Consider the following 25,350-nt stretch of genomic DNA (forward strand, 5'->3'; position numbering starts at 1 on the left):
CAAAATTGACATTTTTCATGAGATGCCTTCCTTGATTTTTTTTTTTAACAGATTAAAGGTCTTTTCCTTTTAAAAAAAAAGGTAACAATATGTTTTAATGTTTATTTCTCCTGCTTTTTCACTAGTGTTTATCATAAATCCATGTGGTGTTCTATGCATACAATGGGATCAAATAAGCATCTAATTGACGTGTTTGTAAATAGCATATATAATTGTGAAATTACTTCGCTCAGATCTGGCAGAGTAAACTCCAAAGTAGCAGTGCACAGTATGAGAATCTGAGCTAGAGTATTTTTAAAATGTACAAAAACAACAACAAAAACAACAAAAAGAATCAAACAAAACATGTTGACTTTCATGGGCTTAAATGAGCAGAACTGGAGATAAAGGAGCATAGTAAAAACACAAACAATAAAGATGAGTTAACAGCTACGTATCTTACAGCACTCTGTATACTAAATCTGGAGGCAAAGAAATAGCATTCCCCAGATACACAGGGGACATAATTAAAATCTGTAACATAAGGGAAAACATGTCTGCAATGAAGGGGGGGAAAAAAAATAAAATTATTCACAATTATACTAACACACAGTATAAAACTTAGCTTTTCTGTCATACAATTAGTGTTTGTTGGCTATAGCAGTTTTAACATGACGTGATCAGTAAAGCAGACGTTGACGCAGGATGTGAAATGCTTTGAGAATCCATTCCACTCCACAGGGTGATCACAGGCTCTGCAAAAGCAAGAATAACCGGTAAGTATTCACAGGATTCCCGGACACTTGCTGGTGCCAAGTTGTTACTGACGGAAGGGTGGCTACTCAAAGTGGTCCCAAATTGCACAGTCAAAACCTGGAGGATGGTGCACATTGTTTTAAAAATACATTTTCTTGCAAAGCGGACTAAGTATAGAAGCCAGAGTGTGACACGGATGCACTTCGCAGGAGAGAATATATCTAAGAAATCAGTCTGTTTTCCACCTTTCCGTGCAATGAAACCATTAGACGCTTCCTCTTGATAGGAAAGACTCACTATACCATGCGTAGATCTCTAAAACATGAAATGTTTACACTATTTATGTAGACAGTTAATGGAAATAAAGAGGAAATTTTTTATGAAAGTGCACGTTTCTCTCCAATTACTGTAGAAGCAGCCTCTTAGGAAAGACATCAGTAGCAAGATAGCACCTCCAAGACAGACATCAGCACTATAGACTTCTGAGGTCAATCAAATTGTATTTTTCCACTTACCACGCCACGAAGCAGGCCTGTGTGTTTGTAGTAAGCATCACTATGAAAAATATAAACAAGCTTTTCTAATGTTTGTGTTTATTCTACCTCTACTTCCTTAGTGAATATTGTTTGTCTATATATGCTGTGCAAGAAAATCTGGTTAAACTTGGTATCAAGGGAAAAGAAAGGGATGGAAAAATAGTCTGTTGTTATTATTGCACCCATAACTGAGAAAATTTTGATATATTTTTTTTTAATTACAGGTGAAAGCCTTAGAAGCACTCTTTGTTTTAATTATTCTTTACTGTAAACCAAAAAGGTATGAAAATAGACCAGAGATCAGACAACCCCCTCCCTCAAAGCAACCAAATACATACCCACACACATATTGTTATTTATGCCAACTATTAAAATTGTTCAGAGTAAGATATCATTTAGATAATCTTTTGAAATTGGATGTCCATTGTGTGCCGTAGGGCATATACAAAGCATAGAAGGCAGTTCCTGCCTTGCATTGACATAAACACCATAAAAAGCTATTAGAAATACTCTTCGTTAATGAGAGAGGGTATCCTTCTAAAGACGACATTAATCTCAGCGAATTTAAGGTGTAAGTATCGCCACCTGAGTATAATGGCTCCTAGGCTCCAGACTCCTACCAGAGTAATTACACATCTAATCAATACAGCCAACGGATTTTTGGGGTGGGTGTCATTGGAACAAAGACATCAACTTCAGAATGACTTAAATTTCACTGTCTGATATTGACTAATGTTAACTACAAAGGTATCTTCAGGATGACTTGATCAGATGCAGAAACGTAGACGGCGGACATCTAAATTTAGCTGCACACATTCAGTAGTAGAAGTCCTTTTAATATCACAACAGGATTTGCTAGAGTTACTCAGACAAGTGGAAAGGCACTGGAAAGGGGATGGACACTACTAACCATATAACCTTTCCATTTGCTTTGGAACTATTCTCACTTTCCTGTCCACTTAATATTTCACCATCTTTTTTCAAAGAGGAAAGGCTGTAAGTAGAAAACTACCTGAAGGAAGGAACATTTCTACAGGTGTCAATCACCAATATGTTCACTGCCAGTGTAAACTATAGAATCACAGAATGGATGGGGTGGGAGGAGACCTCTGGAGAACATCTAGTGCAACCACCAGCTCAGAACAGGGTTAACTGAAGCAGGGTGATCAGGGCTGTGTCCAGTTGGATTTTGAATAGCTCCAAGGCTGGAGTCTCCCCAACTTCTCTGGGCAACCTGTTTCCCTGTTTGATGACTCTTACAGTAAAAAACAGTGTTTTCTTATGTTTTAAAAAAAAATTCATGTATTTCAGGTTGTGCCCGTTTCCTCTTGTCCTGTCAGTGGAAACCACTGCGGAGAGCTTGGTTCCATATTCTTTATACCTCCTCATCAGATATTTATACACCTTATAGATGGATAAAGATCCTTCTCAGCCTTCCCTACCCCAGTCTACAGTCCCATCTCTCCCAGCCTCTCCTCATAAGTCATAGAATCATAGAATGGTTTTGCTTGGAAGGGACCTTAAATACCACCTAGTTCCAACACCCTCCCATGGGCAGAGACACCTCCTACTAGACCAGGCTTCTCAAAGCCCCATCCAACCTGACCTTGAACACCTCCAGGGATGGGGCATCCACAGCTTCTCTGTGCAGCCTGGGCCAGTGTCTCACCACCCTCACAGTCAAGAATTTCTTCCTGATATCTAATATAAATCTATCCTCCTCCATTTTGATGCCATTACCCCTCATCTTATCACTACATGCCCTTGCAAAAAGTCCCTCTTTGGCTTTCTTGTAGGCCCCCTTCAGATACTGGAAGGCTGCTATAAGGTCTCCCCGGAGCTTTCTCTTCTCCAGGCTGAACAACTCCAACTCTCTCAGCCTGTCCTCATAGCAGATGTGCTCCAGCCCTTGGATTATCTTCACGGCTCTCCTGTGGACCCACTCCAACAGGTCCATGTCCTTCTTATGTTAGGGGCTCCAGAGGTGGATGCAGTACTCCATGTGGGGTCTTAGAACAGAGTAGAGGGGCAGAATCACCTGCATTGACCTGCTGGCCATGTGTCTTTTGATGCAGCCCAGGATGCAGTTGGCTTTCTGGGCTGCAAGCACACATTGCCGGCCCTTGTTGAGCTCCTCATCAACCAACACCCCCGTCCCTTAATCATCTTCGTGGTCCTTTGCTGGACTCATTCCAGTATGTCTATGTCTCTCTTTTGTCCTGGTGAGCCCAGCACTGGACACAGCACTCCAGATGTTTCTCACCAGTGCTGAGTAGAGGGGAAGGATCACCTCCCTTGACCCGCTGGAAATACCCTGCCTAAGCCATGTGTGTTAGCATCACAGAACTGCCAACTGGTTGTCTGGATTTCATAGCATTGTCCTCAGTGAGGTCTCATTCATGCCAAGCAATCAACGACAGTATGACACAAATGCGATCAAACAGTAAATGACAAATTCAAGTCAATCACTAACAGACACCTGCCTTAAATAAGCTGGCCATGCTGCTTTATGATTAGTGTGTGGGTGTGTGCATGTAAGCATGTGTATACACATATATGTGTGAGTGTGAGCCCACGCATGCCTGTGTACAGGGGGAAGGAATGCAGTCTAATCAGATCCTGTGGACCTTGGACAGGCTTTTTCTCCTAGGACTAGGATGAAGGGCACCATATGTTTGACATGAAAACAAACGCTACTACCAGCACAAGCCATTACTCTTGGCAGGCTCTGCAGCTACTGGGGATTATGAATCTTGATTTGCAGGCAGGAAAAATATTCAACGTTGCAAAAGCCATTTAAATTAGAAATAGATAATCTACAGACTTGGCTCTTGAGTGTAACAAGCGAGATTCTCCAGACTCAATCAAACTACAAGATATATTGGGCCAACACACCAACAGACTTAACACATGTTTCTAGTTTAGTTGAGGATAAAAATGAGTTATTTTTCATTACTGAAAAAGAGTTTGAGTTCTGTCATACTTTTAGGTTTTGATTAAAGAGGGGGTTTACTATTTGCTGTAGTAATAGTTATGCTGAGTCTAGTTCTAGTTATGGACTATACAGTCTTGCGTTAGCTACTATACAAATAAAGAACTAAATTGCAATCCCTAGAAAAAAATAAATGAAAAAATTGTCCTGGGGTAGATCTTTGGTGTGTTTTTCTTTTTATGTCTGGGGAACTTTACCAGTAGAAACCTGGTCATTTCTGTTACCTTTATAGTCAATGAAAGGAACCAGGCATACTTATCTTGATTTTTTTTTCCCATGCATAAAGAAAGGAAGGGGCAAATGAAAAAAAAAAAAAAATCTCTGCTGGTACCAGGCTGATAAGATTATTTTCCTGTGCAGGCTAACAGACCTATTTACTGGGAACAGCAAAAGCAGACTGTAAAGAGCTTCTCCAGGTTTGCGGTAGCTCTAAGTTGCAATAGGGAGCTGAGCTATGGATCCATCCTACAGCCCTCCTTGGCTTCAGAGAAGCATCTCTTACTTCTTTGGCGATTACAGTGTAGACTCTACTCATTTATTTAGTCTAGCCTCTTCTGCCTGTGAATTAAAGAGGTAGTCTCATGGGAAGATAAATTCTCCAGAATAACAAAACAATTTGATCCTACCTACTGTTGTTTTGAATCAAGTGAGACCTCTGTCTTTCGTCTAAATAAATGTGATGACACACGTCACACTGTGTAAGTAAGTTCTGATGATACAAGTTCTGACTTTTGCAAATTTATACAGATTTAAGGCTTTTTGATAGACATTAACCTTGATGAACTTTTCTGTTGGAGAAGGCTCATCCTTATAATTTGTAGTCTATTATTAACAGTAGTTGACCATTATATATGCAGAGATTTTTGGCTAATTGAATGATTCCTTGAAAGTGTGAAACAACGGTGTCCATTACAAGCTGACTGATATAACTTAAAGGAGGAGCATGAAATTACCAAGTGGAAGTCTGCATCACTGAAAGAAGAGAGTTGATCCAAAGGATGAAGGAAAGAATGAACAATGGATTTTGGTAGAGTACTGAAAATATGGACATGGAAACAGCTGTCTTGCAGCAGTTTTTTCCCTTCTTAAACATGTTACCACAGAATACTACCACTGTCGCTGATGGGCTCAGCCTTGGCCAGTGGTGGGTCCGTCTTGGACCCAGCTGGCATTAGCTCTGTCAGGAACAGGGGAAGCTTCTGTCATCTTCTCACAGAAGGCACTCCTGTAGCCCCCTTGCTATCAAAACCTTGCCACGCAAACCCAATACAATGTGGTAGATACTTTTCTTATATGTTCAGGATTCAACAGATCACCAGCTTTGAGCATCAAGATCAAATTTACTCCTACATCAGATAACCTTCCTCTACAGTTGGGGTGCAATTCATGACTTAATTCATTTGAATTGAACTCCTTCCACCTCTGATGGTAGGGAACGGTCTTGGAGGACCCATGTCTTCCATTTCTGATCACCTTGCTGATGGTTTCAACCTGAGCCTGATACAGTTACTCTGTGATATACATAAATTCTTAACGATGCATTTTCAGGATAGGAAAAAAAAAAAAACCAAACACCAAACACGGAAAAGAAGACAAAAGTCACAATACTAAGAAAATCTGTGGTCTTTCCTGCCTCTTTGAAGCTGAAACTAATCAGATACCAGATTAGTCTGAGAATTGCATTACTGACATTGTGAACCTTCCAGACCTAAGCCTTTATCTGGGCCTTTGTTCAAAGGTACTGTATAATGATGTGATTTTGCCTTCAGCAAAGCCTGTTTTTATATCAGTTAAAGTTATTCCTTCTTAAATAGTCCATCCCACTAATTTTCAAGGGAAGTAAATGATACCCACTTTTCATTATAGATGTTTCAGACATTTCTGTAGTGCACAACTGCCCACAGCAGAAAAGCTCCTGTTCTTACTCTGTCACACTGGCCATTTCTGCTTATACTAGAATTTTAACAGAAGCTTCTTAAAATAGGACAGACCTAATAATCCAAGAGTCTTCTGTCAGAAAAAATGAGATAGCAGCGTGATGATATGCCCATGCAATATTACTTCATATTCACTTAGTAATTTATTTCTCCTGTGCATTCTCCTAACTGCATCAATGGGGCCCAGAAACCACCTTTGATTCAACTTCACTGAAATAATTTCTTTATCAGTTTAGAAATATGCCCCAGTAGAAATCCTGATCCTTTGGAAGTTTAGAGGACTTCTGGCCCTGACATCAATGGCTTCTACTTTGGCAGATGCAGATCATTGGTAACATAGGAGTTTCATAAGCAAATATTAATGCAAGGACATGGGCATCTTTCAGGAACCATCACAAGTACATAGGCATATTTTATGGATAATCTGAGTTGATTCTAAAGCAAAACTAAATCAAGAAATGAGATGATACTGGGAACAAAACAAAACCAAAACCAAACAAAAACCCCAACAACAACAACAAATCCCAAGCCCACACTACAGGCACTGTTTGATGGTCCGAGAATGATGTTATCTCTGTAAGCCAGCTCCTTGGGATTCACTACACTAAAAGACATCCCAACCATTTTCCATCTTCATGCTAGAATATTGGCATGTGCCTAGTAGGATTTTACCCCCATGCATTTCTATGTCTGAGCTGTAAAGATTTGTCTTGGCAACGTGTTCCCTGTCAGTGTCACAGTACTTGGCAAAGTTTTTAAGAAACAAGCAATTGATAAGGTCATGTAGACCTATAAGAAAGGTCTATAGCAGTGTCAGAATCTGCACCTAGGAGCCAAAACTGCAGAGTATGACATAATTATGGCAAGAAATATAATAGGTTATATTGCATTTCAGAACTGAATATTGGTAGCTGAACTTTGGGGATCATGAGAAAATCCATTTCACAAATGTGGAATGTCCAGGGCTTGAGAGGTAATACAAAATGAATGAGATGGGAAGAGGGAAGGGGTAGCAGTAATTTCGCCCAACTTCTTAAAAACAAAGGCTGTTATAGAAGTAGCAAGACTACCTGTAGAAGGATTTTTAAATTATCTGATGTTGAATATATGCAACATCAGATAATGACATCGTGAGCTCTACTCTGATTTGATGGCAAGTGAACAGCAAATCTCAGCAGCATTGTCTTATCACAATAAAACAAGGGGAAAATCTCCTATTTATGAATGAATTGACCTCATTTCTTCTCCCCTTATGGCCCACCGTGCATGGCAAGAGTTGTGTATGATTGAAAAGTCATTAAATAGTTCTTTAACATGAAAATGTTTAATCCAAGACACAGTTCTTTTTCAACCTCCAATAACTTACTATTATTAGTGTCATACAGTTGACATAAACTCTGAATGCATTATTTCGAAGTTGTGCGAAGTGTAAAAATTGAGTTCTGACAAGTTTTTCCAGCAACTTCTTTCAGAAATCCCCAGAACAAACCTGAAGCACAAGCTTACAGGCTAATGTAATTTTGCCCAACATCTTAAAAACAAGAGCTGCTGTAGAAGTAGCAAGGCTACCTGTATAAGGATTTTTAGATTATCTGATATTGAATATGTGCACCAAAAACTTAAGGACATTTTGCTAGCTTTCTCTCTGGCCAGTTGTTTTGGTCCATAGAGCCTCAACACCTCCACCCGTTTTTCTCTGTCACCTGCTCTTGACCATCAACTGTTAATGCTGATCTCACTGCAGATTCTTCACCACCTTATGTATGGGTTATCCCCATGTGTGTTGCTCCAGCCTAGGGTTCACCAAGACGCCCACACAGTGCGATGGCTTTTCAGACCACTTGCAAAAGGTAGGGAAAATAAAGATATGTCCAAAGCTGGCATATAGAAATATGTAAACAAGCAATCCCATTCTGCCAACAAGGTAAGCTTAAAGGCAGAACTCCCTCATGCCTATGCTAAAGCGAGCCAGGAGAGAGAAGCAACCCAAACCACATAAAAATAAGGCCTTGCTTCTTCACAACTCACAGAAGATGCTTCCTCCAAAAAATGAGTACTCATTTTCTCTTCATATTATCTTGTAGAAGCATTGTCGTCCTACTTCTTAAAAAAACCCATGTTCCTTCATAACATTCCAATAACAAACTAAAGAAACTCTTCTGGAACCATCCTCTTCAGAAGAATGAAATGTGGAAGAGTAAGGCTCAAGGTGCAGAAGGGTTATGACTTCATTTTCTTGCCTTGAAAAAAGGTTAAAATTGCCAGCAATGCGTGATCTAAATCTAAGTAACATTAAACAGATGGCACTGAATGACCAAGAAAATAACATTGCTCTTTCTCCATCCATAAGTTCACTTTGCACTTAAGGCTGCATTAACTTTCCTCAGCTACAAGATGCAGCCTTTTTCTCGCATCCCTCTATTTTTAAAACGCAATTTGAAGAGCTTTGGGAGTGGAGACGTTGTTAGGTTAGTAGTGAGAAATCCTGTTTCTCGTGAGGAGGATGAAAAGGAGGACAGACCACAGAGATGCTAGATTTGCTGGCGTTTCAGGACAGGATGTTTCTTCCTGTTGCCACTTGGAACAAAAAGGTGAATGATTTTGTTCACCCTTTTGCAAGTGGTATGGTCATCAGGCAAAGCCTGCTAGCAAAAAACAGCAGGGACAGCGCTCCCACTGCACCTATTTAATCAGACTTCTACAGTAATAGAGGCAATTTGAAGATGTTATCTTAAAAGATAGAGGCACCATCACTTACACAGCCTATTTTCCTCCCTCTTACCTCACCTTCAGAGTGCTCCAAGGCAATCTGAACATTTTTTTTTTTTTTTAAATAAGCCTTTACCCCTGTGTCTTCAGGTGCAAGTTAACATTTGAGCCAGACAATACACATGTCCATTCCCCAAACTTCACGGACAAGTGACTAGAGCCACACTTGCCTTGAAATAGGCCACAACTCTTTCGGCCTGTGCGCGTGTGTATGGTTGGACTCGATGATCTCAAAGGTCCTTTCCAACCATGAAGATTCTATGATTCTATGATCTTTCCCTAGAAAGAAAGACAGAGCTCCCAGACTCACATTTGGCAACTTCTGCTGTGTGGAGGGAGGAAGGAAAGAGAAAATCAACTTTATGAATATGCTGAATTATTCTGGGAAGCACTCGGGATAACACTGAAATGAGAGACAGAAAACACTGGCCAGATAAGATATCATGTGCCGAGACTAACAGAGATTCGATAGCAGACCTGACGACTCATCAGTTTGCACGAACATAGCAAATCTTATGTCCTTTCTGGAACGTGCAGAATTACTGGCATTTGACTTTCATCTTGGATTAACTATCAGGAAGAAAAATGCTGACTCAGATTACAATATGCCTGGTTGCAGGAAAAGACAATTTCAAGGAGATGGATGCTTAAGCACTAGAGTACGTAGCCAGGGCTGCCTAGCGCGCAAATCACTCAGTACCCATTCAGCATATCATTATTATTTCACCATCCCTGAGAAACTGCCAAGAGACATGGGGAAATACCATGCTCTTACCTTGCAGCAGCATTTAACTACAGAGCAAGCAAATCAGGGCTGTAAAAGGAGACAGAAATCCTTAAGTTCTCATTCATGTGTTAATGGAAATGGAGCTGATAAACCCTAAAAAAGCCCACAGAAGACAGACAACATGGTTAGCATTAAACTCCAGCTATTTCAGCTAAGGGAGCAGGAACTGTATGCTCCATGTTTTCCTTAAAGGTAACTGGTGGAAGAATAAAACAGTTTGTGCGGAAACAGAGAAAATGAGAGTTGAAAACTCATCTGTCAGGAAAGAAAAACACAGTGGGACGCCACGTATATTGCATAGTAGTGATGCTGTCTTACACACTAATGGATATTCCAGTGCATCAGCCCCGCATATTTAAATGCAATGAACTGCATTTAATCTACCTCACATTTATGTATTTATTTCTTTAGTTTTAAAAGACTCTTTAACTATGAAGGGAGCAGGAATTATTTTAGCCAATGAGGACAGAGATTGAATGAATAAAACTAGTGCTAGAATTACAGCTGCAACTTATTGTGTTTTCATTAAAAATCTCACTGGAAATAAACTGTTGCACAGAGAACTAATTAAAAAACAGAACTAATAAATTCCAGAGATGCTAATATAATGCATTTTTTGCATCCATCTGAACACTAGCTGTTATTAACTCTGTGTGATGCTGTTTTTACATACACATGTTGATGTTATACAGATGGTGCCTGGGCTGAAGCACTGAATGGAAGTATGCTTCGTATGGTTGCTTCACTTACAATAGCAATAAGTACTAGATTAATGCAAAACCTAATCCCATCAGAAAGGAGATATTATAGAAAACACCAAAGGCACTAGAGCAGTTGCTGCATCAGAGCAAAGGCTTGTGGCAGGAGAACGCAGAGATGCCAGGGAATTCACTCTGGTATTTATAGATAACCCTGATAAGCCTTTTGGACACCCCCTTGCCTGGTCCTCGGTTGGACTTAAATATAAAGAAACAAATAAATTACAGTAAGAATAACTGAGTTGACTTTCCCTTTGACCTTTCCTACCATCTTTCCAATGTAAGCTGGTGAAATATCCTGTCTGTTACAGGTTTGTGCCTTCCTACTACCCCAGACAAGAAAATATGGAGCACTATGGATGAGATTCTTTTCATCAGCATACAAATGCTGCAGATCACCACAAGTCACCCTCTTTTCAATTTAGAGCAGATGGAGAGATGCAAGCACTTCTGGAGGACGGTCCAGCTCGCTTTTAACTAATCTATTCAACTGCTCAGAAGAATTGTCGTTTAATGTGTCAGTATCTATACATTAGACTGAAAGGAAGCATCGGGTCACTAATTCAGATTATTTGTCCAAACTTCAGTGAAATTAATACCACCTTGCTTGTTTTATATATTACTTCTGAAATAAATATTTTTTTTTTATTATCTTATTCTGTCCACAACTTTTAATGGTTTGCCTTGTATAATTTTCAATAAGTAAATCTTCATTGACAAGACAGACCAGTGTTGCAACGACTAATATAAGGAAAAAAGCCTGTCTTCATAAAAATGTGCCCTGGAAGTTATAACATCTGCTTCCCCCCCCTTTTTTTTTTAATGTACACACAAATTGTTCCCATTTTCATATGGAGACTAGATTATCCTAATTTCCTTGCGCAGTATTATTGGATATATGCATAAGTATTAACTCTCGTGCTAGATCCTACTGAGAGACACCCAACGAAAGCCTCATAAATTCTTTAGTTACTGCATAGATACAACTTCATCTTGTTTTCCCCGTAATGTTCTTCATACAGAGAAAAGCAACCTTCTCCCCTAATATGTATGTTCTCCTGCAATCTTAACCAAAAATGAAACGGTTTTAAGTTACGTCAGGGGAGGTTTAGATTAGATATTAGGAAACATTTTTTCACTGAAAGGGTTATTAAACATTGGAATAGGCTGCCCAGGGAGGTGGTGGATTCACCGTCCCTGGAGGTGTTTAAAAAAAGGGTAGATAGGGCACTTAGGGACATGGTTTAGAAGTGGCTCTTGTCAGGGTAAGCTAAAGGTTGGACTCGATGATCTTAAAGGTCCCTTCCAACCTCAACAATTCTATGATTCTATGATTCTATGAAAAACAAAATAAAATCCGCATATTGAAGGGAAGAATGGAAAAATATTTCAAAGAAAGATCTCTGAGTTACTAAGCAAACAATGGTGTCAGAAGTGCCTGATCAGGAAATAATCAGGCTTGGACAATGCCTAGGGGAATATTTTAAGTACATCATTTGTTAATAGTCTTCCCTGGTGCCTGCTCGCTGGAGGCAGTAAATGGGTGAAACATTCCTTTTGTACCAGCAAGAGTGGGTGTCCTTACATCCTCAAAATCAGCTCTGTCAGATTTATCAGGGTGCTGCATCTATTCGACTGCACTCTGTTTATTATCACTATCGTTATAATCACTAAAGGGATTATGTATATTTCCAGAAGTGTCTTCATCTTCTTTTGAAAAGAAACAGAAGGTTGTTGGGGAGTGAAGATAATCATGAGTAGTCACTGAAGAGCCAGTTATCCATTATATATTCTGCGTTGTGCCTCTGGTTCCATTTTTGTGAGCAGAAATGATTAAGATTTTACTTACTCTTTAGCATGTAGTGCTATAAGGGATTAACTGACAAAAGAATGGAGGTGAAGTATTTAAGGGCTCTAGGAGACACAGAGGGAACTTTTAGGTATCAAAGAAGCCTTTTTACAGGTAAAGTCTGTTAAACAAAAGGCCAAGGAAGAAAAAAGGGATATCCGTTTAGGTATTTTTAACAGATCTTGGGTGCCACAATGGCTGAGGTCTTTCACACACTTAACATAAAAGTGAAAAAAAATAGTCTAGACAAAATACAAGAGAGCAAACTTCAGGGAATTACTATGAATCCATGGAATGGAAAGAGATTTTTGAGTTATCTTTAACTCTATGTCTCTAAAGTTATTTGAAAAGCAGAATGACCGTAGAAGTTACTGCACAGTCTTCTCCATCCGGCACAACCGATATCCCCTAGACAATGACAATTAGAAATGAATTTTTGCACTGCCCACTGCCTTTTTCAGAGTGATGTTACTGGACGTCATATTTAGTGTGATCAGCAGAAGTCTGCACATCCTCACACACACAGGAGGAGATCTCCTCTCTTCAGATACCAAAATTCACCCTTGACAAGAATGACAGCAGCACTGAAAAAGCAAGCAAACAAGCAACGAAATACCAAATCTGTAATATCTATTGTCAGTTCTCTGCTCTGTTGTTGACTTGCAGTTGAGAGGATCAGAATAATCTCAAATTACACTCTGCCAAGTGGTCTTTTGCCTTCATTGCACTGGATTCCTCATTTGGAATTGCTTGTTTGGAAGTGGTAGATTTCTACAGCATAATGCCCCAGTCTGTTGCTTTAAGTGACATCTCAAAGGACACAATTCCTGTAGCTCTTCCCCTCACTATAGTGCAGCTGCATCTTGAAGTAAACAACTCCTCCTTTCTCTGTAACAGATGGTGCTGTGTAGCTCAGGGTACACGGGCAGATTCGTAGCAGCAGAAATTAAGTAGGAAAGCTGGGCAGACCAGGGTGGGAGGGATCATGAACCCTCAGGAGAGCACTTTACCTATTATTCCCAACAGTGAAGATGAAGAAGATGTGAATCATTATGAGAAGGATGGGAACGCTCATTGATACATGTCAGGCTGTATTTTAGACCAGCTTCCTCTTCTTTTTTTTTCCTTTTTTTTTTCTTTTGAGGAATAGTAAATAGTTAAGGGGAAACTGTGATGCTACTTAAAAAGCACTTACCTAATTAAACCTCAAATGTAGAAATCGCTATTCACTAAAAGAGATGCACTCTGATGCTCACCACCTAAGGCTATACCTCAGCCATATGGCACTTTAATAGATAGTAGCAGAGGGAGCCCTTTTTATATTTTAACAGATGGGTGCATGCTAGATACTGGGGTTGGAGCAGAGGGGAGAATGAAAGAAAACATAGAGAAAGAGAATCAAGAAAAAAAGACAAAGTTCAAAGGGTTAATTCTTATTGAACTCATCTGCTCAGAACAGCTGGACATCTTGTTTCTTCCCTAGAAAGAACTTCTGTTTTTTCCAGACCCTTGGACTCAGACTTACTAAGCACAAACCTTTTCACAGCAGAGTTACTATGTCAGGGGTTGTTCTTATAGCAGAAATCCCACTACTGATTTCAGAGTTTGCCAGACCAACTAATAATTGCATGAGTTTCGGAGTAGGATTCAAGTTCTTATAGTGTTTCTTCTGCTGTACCCTCCCTCTCCAGGGTCATGCTCGCAGTGTATATTACAATCTCAACAAGTTTAGGCTATATAAAAAAATGACTAGAAGACCTCAGAAGAGGAAGTTAGTGCCAGAGCAAATTGCAGAGGACACAAGGTAAATATAGACTCAAAATACAGTTAGAAAAGAAAGACTTATTTGAAAATAAGCCATTTATTGGAATATCTAACTTTCAGATAGGTCCTGATCTGGCAAGACTGCAGTTTTGATGACAGGTATTGCATTCCCAAAATAAGGCCGACAGCCAGAGGCACCACAGGGCTAAAGTAATATTGTTCCATTTACACTATGGTTGCTACATGGTTTAATGTTTTCCAAAGTTGTTTGGGTGGCTGCCATTTCCTCTTGTGGAAGAAGTGTGAAGGATCTAAGATGATCATGGCTTTGGTGCCTGAGCCAAAATGGTACATGATACCTGTCACTCCTTCCCGTCTTTGCCTTACATAAATAGCATTCCTTTCACCATACGCATTTGTTTCCCACTTCTCAGGGGAAAGTTTAATTGTCTGAAAAAGCCTGTGGGTATATGGTGGCAATCTTTTCTCCTCTAGGGACTGCCTCTTTCTAGGACAATGTGAAAGCACAGCACGTAGAGCCACTGGGGTTTTTGCTGAACGGAGGTCATTTGGGACTAGCAGCAGTGTGGCCGTACCATCCAGTGTGGTATTCCAGATAATTTGCTCTGCTAACATTACTGTACTGATTCTGGGATGTATCACCCAGGGTTATGTATCTACAGCAGCTCAGACAGATATCCTTGCTGCAAGGATATGTGTAAAGTATGCTATATGCACTCTTGATAAAATGCAGTGTGTATTATATTGTTCTATAGAAACTGTGAATACACAAAATGCATTAAATATTTACTGAATCAGTGATTTTCTTCTATTTTTTCCAACTTCTGTTGTCCATCTGTGTACCATAAAAAACAATGTCCTGTGTGAATGTATTCTCAGAACATTAATTCCTTTATTGAGAAATTCTCTTGTTATTTTAATCCTTCATCTGAATTTCTTAGGCAGAACAGTATAATTAATTCAGTTGTTTTTTTTTTTTAATTATTATTCATTACTCTCTGCAATAGTTCAATATCTTAAAAAGGCAAAGCTGGATGTTTCCAACAAAGCACAACTTTCATATTGGATTCTACTGATTTTTAACTCCAAGAAATAATAAACGTAAATGTATTAAGATGTCTCTGTTTATTTCAAATTTTATTTCCCAAAATATCTGTAGATCTATGTCAGATTTGCAAGTTTGTGTGGGCAAATTAGGTCTATTCTCGGCTGTCACCTTGCAAGAGGGAGTTAAGTCTCTTCTCCCAAGTAACAGGTGATAGGACAAGAGAAAATGGCCTCAAGTTGTGCCAGGGGAGGTTTAGATTGGATATTAGGAAACATTTATTCATGAAAAGGGTTATCAAACATTGGAACAGGCTGGGCGGGGAAGTGGTTTAGTCACCATTCCTGGTGGTATTTAAAAGACAGATAGACATGGTGCTGAGGGACATGGATCAGTGGTAACTTGGTAGGGTTAGGTTACCAGTTGGACTTCATGATTTTAAAGGTCCCTTCCAACCTAAATGATTCTATGATTTTATGATTCTAAGTCCTTTAATGGGCCCAGTAGGTCAAGCTAGAGAAGTTATCAAATGATATCCATAGATCACTATGAATTCTTATATTAAAATTACTTTTACCTAACACTTTGAAGTTTTTTGACTGGAGCTACCTGTTTTATTTGTTTTGTTTTGTTTTATTGTATTTGTGTTGGTGACTAATCTAGAGTTTCTCTCCCAAACATTCATGATTTTCTGGCAAACTTACAATGCCAGCTTCTGAAAGGCATAGCACTGATATATAATAGCACATCTGACTACTATTTTCTGCCTTCCTTCACCCCACCCTGGATCTATTACTTCGCCTGAGATCTGACTGTGCTAATAGCTGGAGAAATCATTGCATTCTCCAGATAGAAGGAAATACTGAAATATAACATGTTGTACACTGCTTCCAGAATTTCCTAAAAAATTGATGATATAAAGGCAGAGATTATGTTGTGAATTTTCCCAATGACATAAGATGCACTCTTCTTTCAGTCATTTCCATGAGTGGGATTTACATTCCCTGTCCCCACATGGAAAGCAACAGCAGAGAGGTGTGTCCCTGAATTTTGTCCTGTTTTGATTAGGCTGCACTCAATAATTGAGGAGAAATTCTCATGGATCAACTGTACACAGGGGTAGGACATCCCTAAGTCCAGCGTGGGGCTGATGGAGCCAATAACTCAGTTCCAGAAATGCATTTGCTTTTTTTTTTATTTTCCAGGATTCTTTTCATGGATCTTATCTAGCTTGTCCAACATCATACAGTCTGAAAGGAAGAAGCATTTCCAACCTGAGACACAGAAAGGAGCTGTGATTAAACCTCTCTTAGAATCAGGAAAGTGAGTATTATTAGTTCAAGGGGGCCTACAGGAAAAATGAGGACAGACTTTTTAGCAGGGCTTGTTGTGACAGGACAAGGAGTAACCGTTTTAAACTAAGAGAGGGGAGATTTAGACTAGATAAAAGGAAGATGTTTTTTACAAGGAGGGTGGTCAAACACTGTCCCAGGTTGCCCACAGAGGTGATAGATGCCCCATCCCTGGAAACATTCCAGGTCAGGCTGGACGGGGCTCTGCGCAACCTGGTCTAGTTGAAGACGTCTCTGCCCGTGGCAGGGGGGTTGGACTAGATGGCCTTTAAAGGTACCTTCCAACCCAAACTATTCTGTGATTCTACGATGATTCTACAGTTGCGGGAAGTGTTGTACCATCTGTGTGAGGTTGACTGTAAGAGTGCTGTAAACACAGAAGGTTTGGTTCTCACACTAGAAACATTTTACGCTTAATGTAATTCAGTTTATGGCCCCAATGCACTGCAAGAGTGGTGTAAAATGGTATTAAAGTTAATGAGAATCAGGTCTAGGGATTCCAATATTTGGTTTCTACTGTGCTTGAAATTACTTCAGTTGTTTTATAGCAATGTTTAAAAGTCAGTACAGAGGCATCATAAATAAAAAATCCTGGGTCATATCCTCCCATCCATCCATCCATCCATCCATCCATCCATCCATCCAAGAGAAATGCAATGCAGCAGTTGTTACAGAGTCTAAGCCTTGACTGAATTACAAGTAGGATTAATTTGGCCTTTTAAATTTAGATGTTGATAAAGTACTTTCTCTAAATGCATGTCTTTCAACCATTTCAAATCAGCAACACTTTATTCAAAGGCAAAAGTTTTCATGTGCCTCATTTTACATTTCTTCTGTGAGTAAAATATGAATCGAGGGTAACAATGATAAACTTAAATAATGTATCATGAATATGTTTCAAAATGCTGACACAAAGTATTTGTTCTTGGAGGAAGAAATGCTTGAGGAAAACAGAAACAGAGATTTCCTTTACCTTCAAATGTAATAACCTTTTTAATGACTTGTAAGCCGTCTGATTGTTTGTGATGAAAACTCCCTCTTTCTGCTTATGTAAGGATTTTATTTATTATTATGGTAGTATTTCTCTTTATGTCTCCAAAATTGGTTGGAGGCCAAAGGAAAGTATTAAAAAAGAAATTCCAAATTTCTGATATTTCATAATTTCAACAGTTACATTATAACAAATATCCAGATCTCTTCAGGTGCTCTCAGAGCTGTATTTTGCAGAAGTATTATACTTCTATACAGCTGGAGAGAAATATAACAGAAATTCAATGCTACAAATGCATTGAGACCATCCTACTATTTGGAGGAGAGAAAGTCTGTATGCCTACAAGAGTAGCTGGAATGCACGCAGATATTCTTTGCGTGTATCATTGCATTTGCTTACTAAATATGAACATTTTTACATAGAAAACACCAAAACAAAACAAAACAAAAAATATTTCAAGTGTAGTTACTACCACTCATGTTTTGAAGGCAAAGTGCAGCTAATAAACCTTCAAATAATCAGGATGTTTGGAATATTGCTCGAAAAATGTGTTCAATGTGTGGTGTTACCCTCTCGAAAAACATATAAGACGGCAGAGTAACATTCGAATGACACACTAATCCTTACATATACCTTTATATTCTTACTTTTTATAAATTTCATAGATATTAAAGGTTGGTGACCATATGGCATAAAAATCCTGTTGAAGCAAAATTCTGCAACATGGAATACTAATTTGGGATTACAATGTTAAAGTATATGTCACACACATTCTGACTGAATATATGACGGTGCTCTGCACAGTTTAGTGACAAAATTATATACTCCAGGATTGAGTCATCTTCAATACAGTGGAAAAAGAACACATAGCAAACCTAACGAGAAAGAAAAGGCCACACCGAAAATATAGGCAGACCTCCAAAGTACAGTCCAGAAAACCTACAAAGGCTATAATATAAGCCCTTACATAAAACTGGAATAGATCTTTTGGAAACCCAAGCAACTCTGATTCACTATTTGTACAGTTTAAAAAATGCAGCTAAATATAATTATCTAGCTTGGGTTATTTTTATTTTTTTTTTCAATAGGCATTACAAAGGATGCTTTAAGGAAGCACATGAAGAAGAAAGGGGAAATAGACTTCCCTTTCTTTCCCCATCTGCGGATCAAGGCAGCAGAAATTCTTCCCTGATGCTAATGAGCACACCATGCCCAGAAACCCAAAGGCTGACAATTACAATTCCTATTTGGTAATTTTCTTCCCTCCAATATATACTAATCAGCTCTGGAAATGCATAACAAGTTTGTGTAACTTGATGGCTTCTCATTTTTCAAACTTCACAATCAGGAGGACAGAAATTCCTAATAGTGCCATACTTTTGCCTGATGCTTTTCTCTTTTTTTTAAAGCACTGACAGTGGAAGAACTAAGTTTCCTTTGTAGAACCTGTCTCTAAACTGAATAGAACGATTTCCAAACCCTGTAAAAGCCCACTTCTTTAAAAAAAAAAAAAAAGAAAAAAAAAAAAGAAAAGGACAGTTTGCTGAAGCAAATTATCCCTTCAAGAATTCATAACTACATGGGCTACCCTCACCAACATCACCAGAACATCACACTTTGACATACTCATGAAACATTATACAACAAAAAAGCTAAATATTCCTTCACCAGCACATCCCTCTCCTTTTGCCATATGCCATTTCCCTCCTCATATTTGCATTTGAAAGCCTTCTACTGTATTGCCTTCATATCACATTTGAGTAAGAGACCTCAGAAGAGACAGCCTGAAAGAGAAACATCTGTCATGGGCTCTGGTGTAACATGCTAGAAGTGGCTTTGTGGAGTTGACAGTTCATTTGACAGGTATTTTTTTACTACTTTCACTCGCTTTCCTGCACTGCTTATGCTGCGTCATGAAGCCTTGATACCCCATGTATTTCTTAGCCCATGAATGCTAAGTATATATTAAGTTCTACCATTTATATGAGCCATGTCTGAACATAAATGAAAGCTCACTGGTCTTAATTGGTAAGAGGGAAGTCTGAATATTGCCTTATCTCTGAGAAATATAACTTCCCATCTACTACTCTTGTTTTAGGGATAGGCTGGGCTACAAAATGCATTGTCTAGATCCAGAAGGACCCCATGGAAGCTGGAGTGACAAACTTGAAACTGGAGAGTCCAGGTCTCACTTAAACATTTTACAATAGGGAACACTTACAGTCATAGAAGGGTTTTAGTGATGTTCTGCCAAGAGTTACTGCCCCCAAAACTGATTTAGGGGAAGCAATGCATGCCATTGCAGTCATTTCCAGTTAATAATTTAAGCTAAGCACGAGAAGATACTGAGCTGAGGACAGTAATGCAAAATCCATATGGGGGCAGAAATTTCCAGATGAAATGTGAGGATGAAGAGCTGATGTAATTACTTCATAAGCCTTTTGAAATAGATCCTCAAGACCACATTCCTCAGGACGTAAGGGACTGAAAACCTCTCTTATCTTACTAGAAAATATCAAAAATGCTGCTGGATGAGGATAGTGTGTTACTCCCAGGGTCTTCTTGAGAATGTTTTAAAATAAGTGCAAATTGTGGGGTGCTTTCCTCTTCATAAAACAATTGGAAGAAGAAGCGAATAGTGTATCTATTATACTTTCTTTTTTACCAGTGTTTTGTTAGATATAAAGTCATTCAGAATGATTAAGTAATAACGTTGAACATTTTAATAATGTAATTAGACACCTGAGAAACTATAAGAAATGTAAAATCTGTATAATTTGAGTCCAAATTCACCAGTTCTGTTGCTGCTACTGCTTTGTGTAGCTTCATCACAGCAGACTGCATGATCTGTGTGACCTCTACTTTGGCACAGAGCGGCCAAGACTTGCTTTAAATTCCACTGCATTTGTGAATATAAATGAAAACTCATTGGATTTTAATATTAAATCCCACAGATTTGGTTTGTGTTTCATTCAGAGAAGGAAGATGTGTTTTTTTCAAAATAATAAGTAAGAAAAAGGAAAAAAACTAACAAAATATTAACTGCAGCTTGAAATGAAACTGTTTGGGATAAGTCATTCAAATTTGCTTTTGTCTACTGGGTCAGTGAACTTGAAAAAATGTGGAAAATGTTGTGTTAAAAAAATAGTATCTTTTTAATTCCTATTCTGGCAGCTGCAGGTACAGTGATCAGCCTTAGTGGAGTACAGGACAGGGATCTGTGGTTTGTTTTAGGTGTTTTGAAAGAAGCACAGAAGTTTGGCTTTTGATTTTAGCTCTGAAAAAAAAAGAACTTGGGTTTAATGTGTCTGCAGCATTGCTCAGTCCTTCTGGTGCCAAATACCAAGTAGCTGCAAAGTTCATTAAAAAACAATATCCTATCGTGATTGGTTACATCAGCTCCCAAGGTGAAACTAGTCAGCAATGGCACTACTTTTTTTTTGACAGCAAAACCAAAAACAGACAGGAATTCAGTCAGATGAATATTTTGTCTCCTGGTTTACTCCTCCACTTTGAACACAAAATGTTGCTTAAGCAGGACTAGAAAGCAGACAGCCACCTACAGAACTTCCCCAGGCAGAAATCATATGTATTTTTTGAAGTTAAAGAGAAATAACACAGTGACATTTTTTTCCATTTTGTTCCCTTAATTGCCAGACAAAGTGCAATTTTCTGTACTGTTCTATCAACCAGATGCCCTTGTCATCCAACATCTTACTACAGTAATGGAACTTGACGTCCTTTTTGTTGTTTCTCACTGCATTTGTATGACTTCACTGTGCAAAATAAAAATGTACTAAGAATAGGAGCGGTTGTTTTAATGGCAAAGCTATGAAATTCCCTTCATCTAATTGCTTTCCTGTTTTTTTTTTTTCAGCGCTAAGGCTCTTGAAGTTGTCTTGATATGCTATGAGCTTTCAGCCATGAAGCTGTGTACGAGTGAACTCATCGATTTCAGAAATCCTGCTAAAGTAAAGTTTTGAAAGGTACTTCGGCAAAGTATGCAAACTTCCCAGAGATATGAAGGCTGCAGAATTGCTTTTGAATACTTTATTTTACATGGTTGAAGAGCTGTCCAGAAATGACAAATGGCCACAAATTACTCCGGAGCATTACAAATCAGCTGAAGCTGTGGTCCTAACCACTTGAGGCATTGGAGCATTACAAAAGGTTAAGAGCAAAGGAAGTAACTGTGCCATTGGTTACTGTTGTTGAAACTAAATTGCACAGATAAGTATGAGTAGGAGAAATGCCTTTCATTTGTTTATAATTAAGAAAGAATATCAGCCATTTAATGACTGCTTTGCAACTCTGCATCAGTGAAAACCTCAAAACAAGATTTATTTGTGAGGATAGACCGATACTGAGAGTAATTTTACTTAGTAAGATATGACATAACAGAAAGAAAATGAACGGAACGGAACGGAACGGAACGGAACGGAATAGAATAGAATAGAATAGAATAGAATAGAATAGAATAGAATAGAATAGAATAGAATAGAATAGAATAGAATAGAATAGAACAGAATAGATCAGATCAGTAGGAAGGGACCTATGATGATCTTCTAGCCCAAATGACAGATTTCATCTTTAAAAGTTCAGATCACTCTTCCTCTTTACACCAAAGTAGGTGGACAAATGTCAAAACAAGGACAACAAATGTAATGTCTTTAATTTTCCCAAGTGATTTGGGAATATGATAAGAATTTGCAACATCTGGCAAAAGGAAAATTAGGGGTGGCAGGTTGATCGTTTAGGGTGCAAAACAGAATGAGGTCAAGAGACGTGGTGATGGAATGACTGCTAAGAGGAAAATACTCTCCCAAACAAGAGAAAAAGAGGGGGAGGTTTATTATGCAAATTCAATGACACAGTAATGTAGTTAAAAGCATGTAAAATAATCACATTTTACTGAAGTTAACTTATGACTCAGAATTAATTTGGAATTGAGTAAGGACAAATTTTATTGTATTGAAAAGCTGTATTTGAAATGAGTGACAAATTCCACACCGTATACCTACATCTGGACTGTGAAAACAACTGTCCTGTAATGCCATCAGGTCTGAGCAGAGCCCAGGTCAGGTCTGGCCAGAGGTATAGACAATAATGTTATCCACCTTAATGCAAAAACATTCAAAAGAAATTTAAAAGGACATCGCACCTTCAGTGTTACTAGTTTTAAAACCCAGCTTTGGGAATTACAGATTAGTATGAAATCATAATGCGGTCAGTGCAGGGAAGGAAGTATTTTCATTTTCTATTTAGAGTAGCCTGCATTTTATTCCGATTATCTGCATCATAGCTCAGTGATGCCCTTCCATGTTTCCAGTCTAACTCGAGCCAAGAAAGTTATAGGCTGAAGAGTAAGAATAAAAACTGACATGTAAATCGATAATGTTTTAGAAGAGGGAAGAGGTGAAAATCCTGCAGCCAGATGCATTTATAACAAAATTACATACTTCGTAATAGCACCTCAGTCAGACAGGAGCCTCTCTCCGCAGCATCATGCGGAATGACTGTACTGTGGCATCATGATGGCCTTATAGATCATTTTCCACTTTCACATCTTGTGAAGTTTGTATACTTTCTTATTTAAAAGGATTTTTTTTCCTACCATTTACCCTTATATGTTGCTCTGTCAAGATTTTATGCAGGCCTGAGCGAGTCAGATATTACACAACCTTTTCTACTCTGAAATACTGCTCAACCCAGAATAAAGAAAAACCCAGCATAAGGAAAAGCTACAAATTCAGTTATTTTCACAGTCAAAGGAGTTTGCAAAGAAGAGGCAAATTTCTTAAACCCAGAAATGATAGCCTCTGTTTCAATAGAGGCCAGAAGGTCTTCTCCACGCACCTGCTCCCACAATCAATGATTCCAGGGACAATGAGGTGTTAATAAAAACTTTGCTTGAGCCAAGGAGTGACATACTCAGGCTTTCATCCCAGAGGAATTTTGCTATGTTTTGGGTTTCAGGTGGCTAATGTAAGAGATAGTTTAAGAGCCCTCATAGGCATTTTGAAGACAGTGAATTAAGCCATGAGAAGTTCAAATGGCTCCTGAAGAGCTGCACAACAAGCAGATGATAGAATTAGGGTTTTATCACAGAAGTGGATAATATAAAGCTCAAAATTCTGTTACAACAGCTGTTGGAGACTGTGACCTCTGTATTTCAGTACCATTTGTTTTGCATGCATTTATTCTATAATTAGACAGTACAATGTTCCCACCTTTTAGGCTGAAGTTGCCTACATTTATTTTAAGCTTGAGCTTCTGCTCCCCAAGGATTTATCTTCATTGTCACTCAGTTTATCGTAGATGTTTGATCACTGGTTATCTCTGAACAGCAGGAGGAATGAACTGGCTTCGTCAAAATCTTGGCATTTTTTCCTTTCTTTTTCTCTCTGTTTTGCTGACATTAGGATTTTATCTTCTTCTTCTCTCAAGTTTGTAATGTGCTAGTCTATCCGTTGTTCTAAATAACCTTAGCTTTAATAGCCTCATTGATGATGCCATAAGGGCGCACATAACCGTTTGAATGAGCTTACCCAGAATTACTACCTGCCAGAAATGCTTGAAACATCATGTGTATCTTTACCTCCCTTTCAATGAGGGTCATTCTTTGCTTGTTGATTACCATAGATCACCTTATTGAGATGCAAGGTCAGTAAATTGACGAAATTCCGCCCCCCCCCCCAATATTAAAATATTATTTAATTGCTTTGCTGAGAAACTCTAACCATTTTTCAAATAGAGAACTGATGCTGTCAATGACATCAAGAATATGGCTTTTGACATTCATCTAAAAGCCACATTTGGCCAAGATGCAAGGGTATGATTGCCTATGCTCACTGTAAGTTTAAGGATGTACACTTCTAAATTATTCAGGAATTTAAAATTCTTTAGATATCTCAACTGCATGAAGCATGATCCATCCAGTTGCTCCTGTCTTCATCCCACAAGCTCACAGGAAACGTAGGCAGAGGGAATGCCTCTTCCATGCTTCCCTTGCCTCCCACTCACAGAGCAAGCAATCATCCAAAACTTTGGGTTTCTCCACAGCTTCTGGGCATGCACATCTGTTACTAAAAGCTGTTCCGAACACACAGACTATCACCTAGATCAGCTCTCTGAAAAAAACCCAAACAGGCCATAAGCATGCATAATTTGGCAACCCAATGCCAGCAACCAGTTTTGACAATAACACCTCTGCACTTCAGGTCCTCATTCATAAAATCCAAGCAAAATATCTTCCATCATAAAAGTTGGGGAGATAAATTCAGATATGCTATGGTTAAGTGAGACATGGAAGCTCACAATGGCGCAGTTAACTTTACATTCAGAGCAGGATTTGACTGGTGTGCAGTAAATAAGACCAGAGACCACACGCTGGTGAAGATGCGAAGGACAAATAGTTGTTCACTGAACAGTCACCACCCTGTGCATTGTGTCCTGTGGATCAGATCACTGAAATTTTTATCGTCCCAAAATATATACAGAAAAAAACTGAAATAAGTTACATAAGCAATATGAATTTTGATGTTTGCCAAGCAGTAACTAGTTTGATTTTTTAACCTTATATTTTTTAACCTTATATTTTTTAACCTTTTTTTTTTTAAAGTTCTATGTCTTCACATGTATAGATTACACCCACTTCACATAAAACACACCCCTGCATTCTTACTGAATCACATGAATATTTTTTTCTTAACAGACAAAATTTAAGTTACATATATGTGGAAAAGTGGTAACTTTCACATGTCAAGTATTGTTTCATTTTAAAATACTGCCAGACCACACTGAAAGTCAAACTG

General features: G+C 38.6%; 1 protein-coding gene across 8 annotated transcripts in view; it reads right to left on the reverse strand.

Moving 5' to 3' along the window:
* Window positions 1–329: 329 nt before the first annotated feature.
* TSNARE1 (t-SNARE domain containing 1) overlaps window positions 330–25,350 on the reverse strand; it is a 521,888-nt gene continuing 496,867 nt past the window's right edge. For all 8 annotated transcript variants that reach the window (XM_074577946.1, XM_074577941.1, XM_074577945.1 and 5 more), the window contains one exon: window positions 330–734. The gene's annotated coding sequence lies outside the window, so the exon portion shown is untranslated. The remainder of the gene's footprint in view (window positions 735–25,350) is intronic.

Source organism: Larus michahellis, chromosome 2, assembly GCF_964199755.1.
Source record: "Larus michahellis chromosome 2, bLarMic1.1, whole genome shotgun sequence".
NCBI lineage: Eukaryota > Metazoa > Chordata > Aves > Charadriiformes > Laridae > Larus > Larus michahellis.